The sequence below is a fragment of the Cucurbita moschata genome, unplaced genomic scaffold (genome assembly GCF_002738365.1).
Source record: "Cucurbita moschata cultivar Rifu unplaced genomic scaffold, Cmos_1.0 Cmo_Scf00047, whole genome shotgun sequence".
NCBI lineage: Eukaryota > Viridiplantae > Streptophyta > Magnoliopsida > Cucurbitales > Cucurbitaceae > Cucurbita > Cucurbita moschata.
Genome location: NW_019268563.1, coordinates 811,417 through 828,312, shown reverse-complemented (window position 1 = coordinate 828,312; position 16,896 = coordinate 811,417). Strand labels below are relative to the sequence as shown.

General features: G+C 35.4%; 1 pseudogene; it reads left to right on the top strand.

Annotated features, from left to right (window-relative positions):
- The first annotated feature begins 9,104 nt into the window (after positions 1-9,104).
- Positions 9,105-12,001, top strand: LOC111434925 (annotated as a pseudogene).
- The last annotated feature ends 4,895 nt before the right edge of the window (positions 12,002-16,896 follow it).

Below are 16,896 nucleotides of genomic sequence, written 5' to 3'. Positions count from 1 at the left end.
CCCAAGCTGCGTAGTTGCATTTTGTCAACATCGGGTATTTGAGTGTGACAGATCCCTCCTTTTCTTGAATTCGTACACTCACTTCGTTTGAGGCATCAGCTTCTATCGCATCGGTGCTTTGGCTCCTGTCACTTGATTCCTGTCTCATTTTTTTATCTCTCTCCCTTCTTGACCGCTCAATCTCTAGGTGAGACATGATTGAAAACCGACCTTGATTTTGTAGCTCTGATACCAAATGAAAGAAAATAATAGAAGGGGAGAGGGAGCAGACACACAAATTAATTTTATCTTTTTTTTGTGGTGTTTTACTAACTTAACACCATTTTCCTTATATAATAAAAAAAATAACAAATTTCTTGCTACAAATTAGCATCTACTCATTCCACTACTTCCTCACCATATCTACAACTTTTTTTTACTGAGAAATAAACAATAAAAGTAGAATAAATACTAAGAGCTATATTTAACAAATTTATGAAGCAAAAATTCTAGTTGTTCTTTTTGTCTTTAATTATTATCCTAAAATCAATATGAATACTACTATAAAACAAGTTTAGAAACCTTAACAAATATCTGATTCACGGGAATTACGTAAGCTACCGGGCATAGACATATTCTAACTCATAATAATCATGTCAAAACTTGGAGAAAACCCTTGAAACCTTGTCCTTCTTAGCTTGTATGTTTGAGAGAACTCTTTTTTCCTAGAAGAATACCTCTTTTCCTTTACTGCCTCGATCACTTCCTGATATTCAAAGCACCCTTGTATGGCCTAATCCTTTCCTCTTAATAATCGAAACCAGTGCATTCAATAGAAAGTACTAAGCTAGGGTATTAAGCCATGTGAAATCCTGGCAACTCATGCGCATGTGGCTTGATCTATCTGCTAAATTTATTTGTCAATCCTTAAAAAACCAAAAATTGGTTGATGGCTTAGGCTCTTTATTGAAATCAACATATCAAGTTGATATTAATTTTGGAAAAATTCAAATACTTAAAAAGAAAACTTTAAATCCAACTTTCTCACTACTATCTTCAAGATGACTTGTTTCCTTTCATCATTAGATCAATGATTTAATCAATTTTCTAAATAACTTTGATCTCCAAGTCACATCTAGTAAATCTTGCTAAAGTGTTCAACCATTGACCTCTCTACCCATACAACTTCTACAACTTCGAGACTTCATTTGTATAATGTTCCTATAATCATAATGAATAGGTCCTCAAAATAGGTTATTTCCTTCGAATTCCTTTGTAACACTTGGGAGAGACGTGATAGAATTTTTCTTCAAATCTATTGGTTCATAAACATGGTAAATAGTTTTGCATGTAGGAAGCTTCGAGACACTTGAAAAAGATCAGTTTCAAAACTATGCTACTTAAAACTTTAATTATTGTATTATCTTAAAAATGTTTGATATACCTAAAAAGTTAATCATTAACTTACTCAAAACCGATCATACAGACGTAGAGCACCCTTGATATGCCAAGTAAAGAAAATTGATCACACTATACTATTGAAGCATACTCACATAGAAGTATCCAAAAAGTTAACAATAGATACAACATCTAGATGGTTTGAGAATACTTCCTATGATTTAGTTATCGTGAATTCTTTCGCTCATAGGTTTAAGTAGCATTCTTGGAATCTATAATGTAGGTCTATCTCAATACATGCCTATACAAATATGACCATGATTGTAATGGCTTATCCAAACTGTAACTCGATATTTTTAAATCACCTTATAACTTTCCCGCTTGCAGTTGTTCTCCAACATAGTTTTAGTCTCACAATTAATGCTAAGCACAAGAAGATTTCTACCTTTCACTAATTTCAAAACTCAAAAGCTCAAAAACTCAAATTCCTATAATATTCACAAAACAGTTCAAATAACTTTATAGTTCGTGATTTTTTTATTTGGTAAGTCAATATCACATCTTTCCTGGTTCATACCAACACTTTAATTTCATGTTTACTACGAAGTAGTGACAATTTTTCTTTGACACTACTACCCTCCATATCTATAACAACCTATGAGATATTATTACTCTTTACCAAACTCCTTGGTTGTTTTCATTTGAAGCAATTTACTAATATATGTGGGTACATCTTTTTTCATATCTAGGGTCATAATACTACACTGTTTTTCTATATTTCAAGACATCTAATTGTAACATCTAACCTTCCTCAACAAAAATCATTTTTATATACTAGCATTAAGTATTTCTATGTTTCGAGGAATCTAATTGAAACATCTGACCTTCCTCAACAAAAATCATTTTAATGCATATACTAGTGTTAATAGCTTACGAATCTAAACATGTTTCAAATCATCAATACATTAGGTCACATTCACATTCTGCGCATATTAAAGCACATCATAACATAACAACATCATTTATTATCTTTCATAAGACATATATGATGGTAATGAAGCTGTGGTTGCAAGGTCATAGAAAATATTTTGATCCCACTCTGTAGGCTAGTCTATAGAATCAATAAGCTTGTATTTTCTATGTCAAATGTAACCCTACTTTTTCAATTAAAATAAAGTGGCTATTACATGCATGTCATGACTACGAGGTGTGAAACATAATTTAAATTCAATTTAAACATTGTCATGGACTTAAATGTACATAAATCCATTTAAAATCAAATAATATCATAAAATCGCATAGTTGAAAACCAAAAAAATTAACATCACTTATCAAATTTTTAAAAAAGATCTTACATATTTGTAATAACATAAGAACTATGACCATCTAACTATAGCAACTTCATTTACACGACCACTTCAGCACACACCATCATTCATATATGAGAGTTTTACCATTACCTAAAAAAATAGTAAATATTCATTTAAAAAATATTTATTTGTATGCCTTCATGACACAATTGTCGAAGATTCAAATATCAAATTGAGACAATAAGATGAAACTGAAAACAAATAAAAATAAAAGTAAGAAAATTCAATAAATTTAAATTGAAATAAGCCAACAACACCAAAGTTAAATCCAATAATATGACCATGTAGTTCAAAATATTACATATAGGGAAATGTGTCTGGAATACAATAATATAAAAAAAATACAAAAGATTTTGAAATGTCAAAACGGGATGATACTTTAAAACAACTCCTTTCGTGACTGTACAGCTCTCAAGTGATCCTCCACCTCGACCGATAGCCTGCAAACACTTGAAAAAAGAAAGAAAAATGATTGAGTATAAAAATATACTTACTAAGCTACCTACTTGTAAGCTCTGATTGAATCCATAACCTAGTAGATATTCACGGGCTTCTCTTTTGGTTGTAGGAAGTTCAAGTCTAAGTCTTACCCTTTTGGGGTTTTGTAAATATCCTACAATTCTTCTATTCGTTGACCTAGACAACTTGCTATATGCATTGAATGAAACTTGGGTTAAGATGCTACCTCATAGAATTCTAATGAGAAAATATGGTGTTTTCTAGTCTAAAGACACTGTTCACATTACTTGTAGACAAGAGAGCTACTTTAATCATATTTGGGTGTTGTGGAGGTCTACTAAGTTCTTAGGGGCGTCTAAGCAATTTAGATCTCATCTCTTGTTTCTAGGACGGGCAAAGTTAGCTCCTCAAGGCTAATAAAATCTATGGGTACACACAGGTCTAGACCTGTGATCACCGCTTACAATCCTGAGGTGTTCAGTAAACTGGAAACCTATTAACCCAAAGTCAACATCGCTAATCCGAGTGGAGATTGAGAGCTTGCTTTATTCGTGAAGAGAAGGGGGGCGAGGGCATCGAAGTTCAGTCTCAAAGGTCCTGCACTACTTGTAGCGTTCTAATTATATTTAGGTTCTCTAGTGCATGCTTGTTAAGGAGATAAATCGATCGATCAACTAAAGCATGAGATAACATAATCTAAACATCACTTGGGTCTTTTCTGGGAGTTGAGGAGGTCTATTGGATTCCTAGAGCAGCGGCTTCATGAAACTTTTGTTAGCAGGATTCTCTGTTCTAACTCCTCAAGTTTTTCTTAGTCTAGGATAAGGTCTAGACTCAATGATTTCCGCTCACGATATCAAGGTGTTTAGTCTACTTGAGGCATCCTAACCTAGCTCATCATCTAGCCAACCTAACTCTAAAGCATAGAGAGGAATATTCATGCTCATAGCTTGACACCTGGCACCCAACGGATAGGCTATTCAACATCTTGCGTTCGAGTCTCAGCTGAAACGTCCTCACACGATTTGCTTTCTTTTTCCTCCGTACGCAGGGTGTCCACTATGTCACCATGTGTACTTCTTCTTGCCCCAATACTCTAATCAACTTGGCTCCTTCACAAAAAATAATAATAATAAAATAAAAAATAAAATAATAATAATAAATAATCATGTAGAGTTTCAATCCATATACATACAGGTATTTTTCTTGTAATTTTTAGTCAACCAGAAGAAATAATAGAGTCCAAGTTTTATAAAAAACTAAAAACTTATCGATTTTGTAGTTTTTTTTTTTTTTTTTACAATGGTTGGAACATCACCTTACCGTCCCAATCAACTCAACCTTCCTTCAAAACGGGTGTGAAGTCATCTCAATATAAACATACTAAAAATTCATAACTTTATTCTAAGAAAAGCTCTTAAATCAGAAGTAAACCAACATCTTATCTTTAAGTTTTTCTTTCATTCTTGACGAATTTGAACCAATCAAAAGCCTAAAATAGTGAACCAATCAAAAGCCTAAAATAGTTCTCCCTAATCCACCCAGCATTTTTTTGTGTAGAAGTTATATCAAATTTCAACTTTAAACGTAGTTTGGAACCAATTTTCACTTTCTCTCTCTAGAAACCCTAAAAACCCCATTTTCTTTTCTCTCTCATGTTTTTCCTTCTTCCTTTCTTTTTTCTTCATCATTTGCACCGTGACTTGGGGCTCATCTAGACTCTTAATTAGAAGTGGACGATTAAAATGACCAATTTACCCCCTTACGGTTGACTTTGACTTCTCAAATTTTCACCAATTTGTTTTTATATATTTTTGTTGAGTTCCTCATATTTTTTTAAGTTTTTATTTTTTTTTGGGTCTCCACATTTAGCCTCTAAACCCTTTTATAAAATATTAAAAGTTAGGCTTTAAAAGAAAAAAATGTTGTCATCAACTAATTTCAACGCAATAATACCTTTGTTCAATTTTGATTTTGATTCGCATATTTACACTAATGTTTTTACAAAAAATTTGATAACAATTGTTTGGATGGTACCGAGGACAATGATTGTAACTCCTCGGGTCATGTTTTAAAAGTTTTTCTTCTTTATTTTCTCGGTCGACATTTCGTGGACGAGAAAATTTTGAATATCAATTAACGACATGCACATGTTTTTATGATTGAAATTGTAATTGATATCTTACTTAACTATGAAACATATTTGATAATGTTTTCGTTTCTCTCTCTCGTATCTTGCTTTTTAAGAACTACAAACATAAACTTGTTTGATAAGTATTTATGTTTTTTTTTAGTACTTTAATTACTATATATATTTTCGAAATGCTATATCCTGAGTCGATGTTCGTTTTAGTTCCAAAGTTGAGGTTCAGTTAGTTGTTTGGGTGTGAAGGAGAGGTTCGTCAGGGTGGTTCGGTTTCGAAGCAAACTTCGAACCTACTTCCTCTTTTTTCTTTCTTCTTCTTCTCCTTCTTCCTTCTTTTCCATTTCTTCCACTCCCCCTCCATTTGTAATGGTAACGATCCTATTTTCAGTTAAAAAGTAAGGCGACTATTACATACATGTACATAGGAACTATTTGTTTAGAGTTCTATATAAAAGAACCAATAACCTAACAAAGCTCCTTTAAGAGGTGTTTTCATGCCAAGTGCATTTTTTTAAGAGAACTTTTAAAGAAAATTAATTAGGGAGAAATAAGCAAGTAAATCAATTTAGATTCTCTATTAGAATTATATTTAAAAATCGTTAATACATGTGTAGTTGTCACCCGAGCCCGTGACTTCTCTAATTGTAAAAATTAATAAAGATTTGAAAGAAAGATTAGAATCAAGTCGGTAAAAATGATTGTTCATCCATCAGTCACCTAGAGTATAGGTCACATTCTCAAACACATAATTGCACTCAACAAGGAGATAACTCATTCAACCTCTTCGAGTACAAATCACATTCTCACAACAAATTATCATCTAGCACAATGAAAACATCTCATACAACATGCAGTTCATAAATCTCATTGTCAGGGCATTTCAAATATTTGCTACATTATACATAGTATACATATTCGTTTGATGTCCAGTCATGTGGTTGTTTGCTCCGTTGTTAGGTACCACATGTTGGTCTCCACTCGATCTTCTTAGTTTGCGATGAGGTTCATCATAACCTTCCATTCATTAAGAATTAAGAAGTTAGGCATCTTCTCGGCCAACATTAGCATGCTCTTTATCATGCGTGAATGTGAGGTTTGCCTCCTCATCACGCTCCTTGTTGTGCCATTGCATAATAACCATATTTTTCACAAGAGTAACACTTGATCATGATCTTGTTCTTCTAAGTGTTGACATTGTCATGAGTTTGTGAGATATTGTCACTGGCTTCCTCTGCCTCCACATCCGCATCCACTCTCCTCTATTTTTCTTATTATGGCCCTCGCATCCATTCGTACCTCAAAAAAAAGAAAAATCAACCGCATCTTTCTTTTTCGTCAGTTCTAGTCACTCCTTGTATGTGAGTAAGAGGTGTTTCTCTTCCTCTTAGTTGTCGTAGTTACGAAATCTCTCCTCATGGAATTTAAGACGACCAGTGACTTGCTTAACTTTCATGTAGTCAAACTGCTCAACGGAGGTAACAATCTATATCAATCTCAGGGGGACGACTCGAAGGATCTTCTTGATGATGGAGATCTCCTACATCTTGTCACATAACGAACAGATGCCAGTGACGATCATTGTCAACTTCATGGAAAAATCATCTATTGACTCACCGTCCATCATGTGGATAGTCTCGAACTCACTCTTCAAGATTTGCATCTTTAGTTCCTTGACTCGATCCACGCCCATACACATTGTCTGCAGCATCTCCCACACTACCTTTGTTGAGTCATTCTCTACAAACATGAGAAGAACGTCCTCTAAGAGAGCTTGGTAGATAACAGAAAAATTCATGTTGTCGTTACTCTCCTCGACATCATTACCATACTTGATGATGCGTTATTGTATTGAGTTGGAAAAAAGGATAGAGCGGTTCAACCTCGTCGAGTTTTTCCTTTGCCGAGTGAACATACGATTTCAGGTTTGTAGGTACATACGAGGTGTTAGATGAAAACGATTCTCCACAATGGTATGATATTGTCGACTTTGAGCATAAGTTCTCATGGCTTTGTTTTGGACTTCCCTATTCCTTGATTATAAACCCATGATCATTCCCTAAATTAGCCGATGTGAGACTTTCACCCAACACCTCCCCTCGAACAAAGTACGTCTCCCCTTAATCGAGGTTCGACTCCTTTTTCTTTTGGAGTTCTTTGTTTGACATTTAAGGAATCTATTGACATGGCTAAGTTTAGGGCGTGACTATGATACCATGTTCGAGGTTCGACTCCTTTTTCTTTTGGAGTCCTTTGTTTGACTTAGGGCGTGACTATGATACCATGTTAGATGAATACGACTCTCCACAATGGTATGATATTGTCCACTTTGAGCATAAGCTCTCATAGCTTTGCTTTAGGCTTCCTCAAAGAGCCTCACGCCAATGGAGAGAGTATTCCTTGATTATAAACCCACGATCATTCCCTAAATTAGCCGATGTGGGACTTCCATCCAATACGAGGCACTACGACGTTGTGGAGTGTAAGGCAAGTCGATACAGACTCACAATAGTCGAGATTTGAACAGAAGAACGGTGGAGAAGGACGCCAGAAAATTTTGGGAAGAGAAAGAAATGCAATCGTATTTTTGAACAAATCAGACGAGGAAGAAGAGGTCCATTGAATTTGAATCCGGGTCATATACCCATGTGCATAACCCACAACCGTAGTCTAGTCTGGCCCCAACCGCCCAAAAATCCATTTAGGCCCAGTAGACACCCACAGCTCACCTGACTCGTTCAACTCGTCTTGGCTCGACTGCGACTTGGCGGCCCCAATGAGTCGAAATTAATGTATTCGACTCGGGTCTCAAAGTTTGGTATTGATTCCTACGTTTTTGACCCTCTTGAAGCTGAATTTGACCTTATTTTAAAATTAAATTAAATTAGAAATTTGACTTTACGAAGGCAATTGAGTGAATATTCAAATAGTTGAATCCTCGATAGAATGAATTTGAAGGATGAAAACAAGCTAAATTAGAAAGAGAACTTTGACTAAGGCCAACCAAGTAAGTAGCTTTACTATTGGTATGATTGGAAAAGTTGTGTTACGCATGATGACACGTGTCCAATGGCTCGGCACATATCATATATTTGATGTGTATTATGATATGATATGATACCATATGTTGATTTTGACCCTTGATCGAAGTACACAAACAAATAATCAAACCAGAAAGTTTCTTTGTATCGAAGAACATTAAGCATTATACTTTTCAATTCTTTTTGTAGTTGTAAATATATCGTACCTATAAAGACTATTTATATGAGAGAAAGTCGTAACAATTTTATAAACTTTCTATTAATAACTACTAAAATTCTCGTAACAAAGCACTAATCATTCTTCTAAAGTTCATCTACAAGTTGATGGCGGTCAATAATTCTCTTAAAGTTTCTACACGAGTAACTTTATTTTATTAAGTCAAACTTATCGACTCGATATTAATTTATTAATCTGTATCGATTAGTTTAAGATAAGGTCGGTGAAAATTGACCATGACTGACTATCAGCATAAACAAATCTAAAAATGATGAGAGACAGTGCTATTACCAATACCCCACCATGACAGGAGAGGTGCCATCCTTCTACGATTGCAGCAAATTCTGACCAACAAAACAGAAATCGACAAAATCCAATAAAAGCAATGGAAATCACGTGCTTCAAATGTTAACCAATCGCTATTATAAAAGCTAAACCATTTCTTCAAAACAAGTATCTTTTCAATGGCTCTTCTCCACCTCGCTCTTCCGGCGTCTGAGTCATCTGTCTTTTGGGCTGTCGGCAGTGGAGCTTCCATGGTCGGAAAAGCTCCCAACGACCATGTTACTGTTCGACGATTTGTAAACTATCAGGCTTCTTCCATAATTGTAATATATATTAAGCATGCTTTGATTGAAATGTACGAATTAAGAAAAACATTTTCAGTAGTCTATAAAATTTGTAATATATCGCGTTAATTTTAGATTTTATTTTTTACTTTTTATTTGAATTAATACTAAATTAATTTAAAATAATTATGGTGTGAAAATTTTTAATTAAACTTTATAGTAATATTGGTGAAAAATTTTATAGTAATATCTAAAATTTTATTGTAATTTTAGGAAAACATTTTCTTTTATTGTTTTTTTTTTAATTATTAATTTCATTTCTTATTTATTTTTGTCGGATGAGAGTTGGAATTTGTGGGAATCGAGTTAGGGTTCATTTTTTCTCATTTATTATTCTTTAAAAAATAATTATTTTAAAATTTTCATTTTTAAATAGGACATTTATTAAAAAATAGTACCCTAATAAATTAAAATATTTTATTTTCGTCTTTGTCACCAATGTGCCCTGCTTCCTCCTCTCTTCCTCATCTAAATGGAGAATTCCTTCCCGGTTTACGACCGATTCAGGCAATAAAATGGATATCTCTGTTTAATAGTGCACGTTTAAAAGTTGGGATAATTTAAAAAAGTTGGGATAATTTAAAAAGAAAAAATGTAGTATTAAGAGAAATTGTCTTATTACTTGATAATTTTTTTTGACACTGACCATTATTTTATTTAAGTGATTTTGAGTTATATTTTAAAAGAAATAAAGTAAACATAATGAGTATTGTAATCGTAAATTTCAGGGCATTGAACGTGGGATGTGCATAAAAGCATCAACTCAAAGTGGTGATGTTATTGTGAGACAGTCTGCAAATTATAATCCTCCGATGTGGGAGGATGAATTTATTCAATCTTTAGACAATGAATTCAGGGTATGTATATATATATATGCATATTCTAATTTAGTCTTACCCTACGTAATAATGATAATAATCGTGAACGAGCTATCTTTTTATGTCAATATTTAGAGAGAAACATATCAAAGCCGATTCAACCAACTGAAAGGAGAATTTAAGACACTGCTCGAAGAAAGACGAGAGCCTTTAGAGCAATTAGAGCTCATTGACGTTTTACAAAGACTTGGAATATCATATCACTTTGAGAGTGAAATTAAAGATATATTAGAAACAATAAAGAAAAAGTCCTATGAAGACGACGAGAAGAAGAATAGCCTCCATACAACATCTCTTAAATTTAGGCTTCTAAGACAACATCACTTTGACATTTCTGAAGGTTCGTATTACAAGATTTACTAGCTAAATCTTTGATTAGCAACATATAGTTAATAATAATTTTCACCGAATAGCTTAACCTAATATTAATTTTTACCAATGGACAGAGGTTTTTAATGTATTCAGAGATGAGACGGGAAATTTCAAAGCATGCCTTTCTGAAGATAGAAGTGGAATATTATCTTTATATGAAGCTTCATTCTTATCGACCGAAGGTGAAAGTATTTTAGAGGCAGCAAAATGCTTTGCAATCAACAATCATAAGGAATACATCGAAACAAGCGAATATGATCTCAAAGTAGAGATCGTAAGGAATGCCTTGAAGCTTCCCTTGCATTGGAAGATGCAAAGATTGGAGGCAAGGTGGTTCATTGATATATATGAGAGAAAAGCAAGCATGAATTCTGTTCTTCTCGAAATTGCTAAGCTTGATTTTAACATGCTACAATATATCTATCAAGAAGATCTTAAATATGTGTCGAGGTAAGTATGATATTTAAAATATTTTAAACGAGACCATTTTTTTCGAGTGGCTCATTGATATTAATGACTTCAACGTGATTTTTTTTTTCTTTTTGTGCATGCAAAGTTGGTGGAGAAAAACGGAGCTCGGAAAAAAGTTGAGCTTTGCAAGAGATCAGTTGATGGAAAACTTCTTTGGACAATAGGCATGGGATACGAACCCGATTTTGAATATTTTAGGAAATTGGATACGAAACCTGTGGCATTGATAACAATGATCGATGATGTTTACGATGTCTATGGCACATTGGATGAACTGGAACTCTTTACAAACGCTATAGAGAAGTAAGTCTTCATTTTCTTCCACCAAGCTCTTTTCTTCATCATTCCCTCGAACAAATTATATCATAGAGTCTCTCTTGAGGCCTATGGAGCCCTCAAACAACCGGCTCTTAATTGAGGATCAACTCATCCTTCAAAGCCCTCGAACAAAGTACACTCTTTGTAAGAAAGTTGAGTCACCTTTGACTGTACTTTCGAGACTCACAACTTCTTTGTTCGACACTTGATAATTCTATTGACGTTATTAATTCTCTTCTTAATGGTGAATTTAGGTGGGATATTGCTGCAATGGACCACCTTCGTGAATATATGAAACAATGTTTTCTTACTCTCTACAATTCGATAGATGAGATTGCTTGTGACGCACTAAGCAATCATGGAGTTGATGTCATGCCATACCTCAAGAAAGTGCTATGGACCCATAGTGAGAATTTCAGATTTTCAAATGAACTAAAATACATTATATTATTGACTAAACTATTATCCCAAAACCTTATGGTGCAGTGGTTAGATTTGTGCAAATCTTATCTGCTCGAGTCAAATTGGTATCACAGTGGTTATAGACCAATAATGCAAGAATATATCGATAATGCGTGGATTTCAGTAGCAGGACCAATTATGTTAGTGCATTCATATGTTTTTGTATCACCTCAAATAACAAAGGTTGAGTTAGAGAGATTGATAGAATATTCCGACATAATTTGTTGGTCGTCAACAATCATGCGACTTGCAAATGACCTCTGACTTTGTTGGTACGTGAATAACAACCTTTAATACATTTATGCAAATGTTCTAAGCTAACACTTTTTTTTATGATATCTTATCATTTAGGAGAAACAAAATATTAGCGATGTTCCAAAATCGATTCAGTGTTATGTGAATGAGACGGATGCTTTAGAGAGAAATGCTCGAGAATATATACGACATTTAATAGATGAGTTATGGAAGAAGTTAAATGAATTTGAAGATGACAAACTTGTATCCTCTCATACATTCATGAAGATGTCCAAAGATCTTGCTCGAATAGCTCAATGCATGTATCAATATGAAGATGGATATATCATAAATCACAACAAAACAAAGGAACGTATATTGTCTATTCTGGTTCAACCGATTATGATTCGTAATTATAACAGACAATAAATTAGTTAGAATAAAGTTTCTATGCTTATTTTTCAAGTAAGGTATGCAAACTATTTATTTATTTATTTATTTTGCCATTGTACGTGGCCTCAAATTTGACACTAAGCAACTACTTTGGTTTTGAAGTTTATCTCTAACTATAACATGTGACCTGAGTTGTCACAACCCAATTTCTTAAATTTCAAACGAATGGTGATTAAAAAGACGAAAACAAAATCAAATAAAAATGAAACTAAGATAAAATATAAGATGAAAATGTAATAAGATTTAAATCAAAATAAAGATACCAAAATTAAATTCAAAATAGGATCGGATTATAAGATCATGTTGTTTGAATTTATTATAAAAGAGAAAAATGGGTTTGAGATACAATTGCAAAAGAAAAAAAATACAAAAATACAAAAGATTAAAAGACATAGACGGACTGACACTTTGGAACGACCCCTCTATGACCATACAGCTCTCGACTGCTCTTCCTGCTCAACCAACACCCTGCGAAACACTAAAAAAAGAAAGACCAAGCGGTACTTTATCGGCTTATGGACCCAACTCAACCAGCAATGGGTGAGTATATAAATATATTCATTAAGTAACCTAGTAGGTATCCAAATGTTTAACTTAGCAGGTATCCACAGACCTTACTTTTGACTCTTGGAAGTTCAAGCCTCATCTTTAGTGCTACGTAAGTATCTAGGGTTCCTTGAAGTTACAAGCGGTACTTTAGCTACTCACGGGCCCACTCTGGGTATGGTGGGGGTATTTCACCCATTTCTAGCATCGAAAGTCTTCAGGGAGACAAATCTCATATCTGGGGTGTACTATTTCTCGTTCTTAGACTTATATAGCCTGCTTTGCCTAAGAAGTATGCAATTTGGTGTCCTGGGTCGAGGTGCTACCTCGTAAAACTCTCTTATCATCCGTGAGAGGTTAGCTGGAGAACCATACCCACATGACCATCGAGTCACCTAAGGTTTGAGGAGCGACCCCCTGTGCTTTCAAGCTATTAAGACTATTCGCCTAATTCTACATCCCCTCTCAAGACAGATATGTTATGTAGGATAATCCAACTAAACTATCGGTCGCACAACCCTAACTGACCTAGGCCCAACTCGATGGTACTAGTACTAGAGTGGAAAGGGAAGTGGAAGCTCCGTTGACACCATTTAAATTGCTAATTGTTTTGAAACTTCCTTTGTCTTGTTGAGTTGTAATAATCTTTCTGCTCTTTGACCATGAAAACTTACTTTGCTTATGCAGTGAATGACTAGTGACCTGAATTAAGGCGAGACCTCATAAAATTCTGATGACATAATATTGTGATTTCTAGTCTAAATATTATCCAAAGGAGGTTGGTTTGCCCATTCCTCGGGACCATAAAGTCACCTAAGCTTGGGGGATTCAATCTCCATGTTCTGACAAGCTATTGGGCTATCTAACGTGGTTCCACGCTCTCCTTTCAAGAATGGGTTTACACCATAAAGTCACCTAAGCTTGGGGGATTCAATCCCCATGTTCTGACAAGCTATTGGGCTATCTAACGTGGTTCCACGCTCTCCTTTCAAGAATGGGTTTACAGTACAGTGGTCCTATTTAGGACCAATGATCATTCCACGAAGCTAAAGCTCACAATACCCTAACTAGCGTGTGTCTAGCTCATTACTGGAGTAGAAAGGGTAGTGAAGGGTCTAAAGACACCGTCACACTACTATTAGCCTAAAGAACTACCATGGTCATCCTTGATTGCCTTGAAGGCCTACTAGGTTCTTATGGGTTTCTAGGTGGTTTAAATTTTATCCCTCATTTTCAGAATGCTCGAGGTTAGCTCATCGAAGCTAATTTAAGTCCCAAGGTGCACTCAGATTTAGACCTTTGATTGTTTCTCACAATCTTAGGGTGCAGGGTTTACTAGAAACATTTTGACTTAAAAAGAAGGATGAGTTATTGTGATATGTGCTCCTGGTGATTTATGGATATTATCTCTTCATTGTGCTTGTTTGCTTCTATGTGTCCATGATACAACATGTGTTAGCTCCAAGTATTTCACTGTGTATTCTCCCTGTAGAGCATGTTTATTTGCAAAAAGTTATAGCGTTAGAGTTAGGTTGGCTAGATGATGACCTAGGTAAAGACACCTCCAATAGATTGAGCACCTTAGTGTCATGGGCAACGGTTAGAGGGTCTAGACCCTGGTGCTCCCAAACTAAGAAGACTGTTGTTGGAGCCTGTTGTTGGAAGTCCATGGTAAGCCATGGTAAGCCACCTAGCCACCTTCGGAATACAATTGACCTCCTTGGTTCCAAAATATGACTAAGGTGAAGTTTGAAGTGTGGATTACGTGCTTAATCGATAGGAATATCACCCTAGTAAAGCATGCATAAAAGAGCTTAGTTAAAATTCGAGTGCTACAACTAATGTAGTTTACAAGTTGACTAGGTCAGCATGATTTAGGTAGACCTTACACCCCAAGATCGTGAGCGCTCAGATGTTTAGAACTGTGCGCACTCAGAGATTGGTTTGGCCCAACAAGCTAACCCCGAACCTCCTAGAGGTGAGAGACAAAATTTAAAGCGCCTAGACACCTTAAAGACTTAGAAGACCACCACGACAACCCTTGAGAAAAATAAAGGTCGCCTATCGGTTGATAGCAGCTCATACAGTGTTTGCGGAGCTTTCACCTCCCTTTTCGCTTGAGTACATAGCGTCGAGTTGGGTGTCACGTTGGTTCGAAACGTGTGATCTGAGAGAAAGTTTGGCTCGAGTACTCTGCACAATGGATTTGTATTGTGGGAGGACGTCGATAATGCGGGTAATCAGCAGAACTGGCACATACAGGGGGTAGTGCCCCTGACCTTAGGCAACTACATGGCCTATGGGATGGGTTTGCCAGCTACCTCCCATGGATTACGAGCAGACTAGAACTCACCATGTTGTCTCCATTTGTTAGAGAGTGTTTTAGGTAGCGCCTCAGTACTGGATACCGGTTACCATTGCATAGGTTAAGAAGCAAGAGTAATATACCTAGAGACTATTGTAAGCTCGTGGTCTCCTGCTAGGTCATGGATGCGGTGAGAGTCTATAAGTAGGTTGCTTAATGAGTATATTTTTATACTCACCCCTTTTCAAGTTCTTTTTTTGGTGTTTGCATGGTGTTGGTCAAGGTAAATGAGCATATGAGCGTTGTGTGATAACATAAGGGGTCGTTTCAGTGTCAGTCTATTTTTAGATTTTGGAGGATTTTATTTATTTTATAATTGTATTCCAAACTCATTCTTCAGTTTGTATCATGATCGGATTTTCAAGGCTTCGAAACTTGAACCATAACCCAAAAGACGAAATCGAAAACAAACAAACAAGAATAGAAAACAAGAATAAAAGATAAAAAATCAAAATCCAAAAAAATCAAAATAGAAGATGGAGAAGTGTAATTTTCATATGTTTAAAAACAAGATTCAAATTCATAAAATAAGAGAAAATACAAATAGAAAGGAAGTTTACAAAAGACTCTAAAAGACTAAAAAGGGATTGACGCTCCGAAATGACCCCCTCTGTGACTGTATAGCTCTCGAATGCTCCTCTACCTCGACCGGCAGTCTACGAACACCTGAAAAAAATAGGAAAAAATGGGATGAGTATAAAAATTATACTTAGTAAGTCACCTACTTGTAGGCTCTCATCGCATCCTAACTTAACAGAATCCCCACGGTCTTTTAATTGGCTCTAAGATGTCTGGTTCTAGTCTTAGTCCCTTTGGGGCTCGCCCCTTGGGACTTGCTCTATGGAGCTTCATTGGTTCTCCGTCCATTCATTTGATACTTAAGGGTCCCTTATGCTAAGCTGACATGACCGGCGTCTCTCTATGAGACGCTATCTCTGCATGGCTATCTGAGACTACATAGTATATCAAGCCAAGGGGTGTGCTTAGTACCTCCTAAGCCCATGACAGTCCCTTGGGAGAAGGGCGTGACCCAACCCATTCCTGTGCAGCTAACGGGCTGTACAACGAGGGGATACTGTAACGATTCAGATTTTCCATTTTTGCCTTATTTGGTTAAGATTTTATTTTTATTTCTATAAAGGACAAGATATTATGTTATGCATTTATTCCCATTGTAAAAGGTGCCATTTTAATTAGAAATTGTAACGGGTTGGGTTTTTGGAATAAAATAAAATCAAATAAAAATAGAATAAATAATTAAATGTAATCTCTTCGGAAATCGAGGGATTGACTGCTAGACTCTTATTACTTAATAGAAACATTTCTATTTCTGTGAGTTTCCTTATCCTATAACCTAGAAGGCAAATGTCTTCATATTATTTTTATATTCCCATGCCCAACCTTTTACCTCCCTTGAAAACGATTTTCTCTCCAAACTTTCCTCCGAAACGTTGGGGATGCTCTCCGGAGGAAGAATCGAGTAGAAGTAAGACATTGATGTTGGGATCATTGTGTCAAAGAAGGTTGGTTGTCGGAAATCGGTGTTGAGGACGTTGTTGGA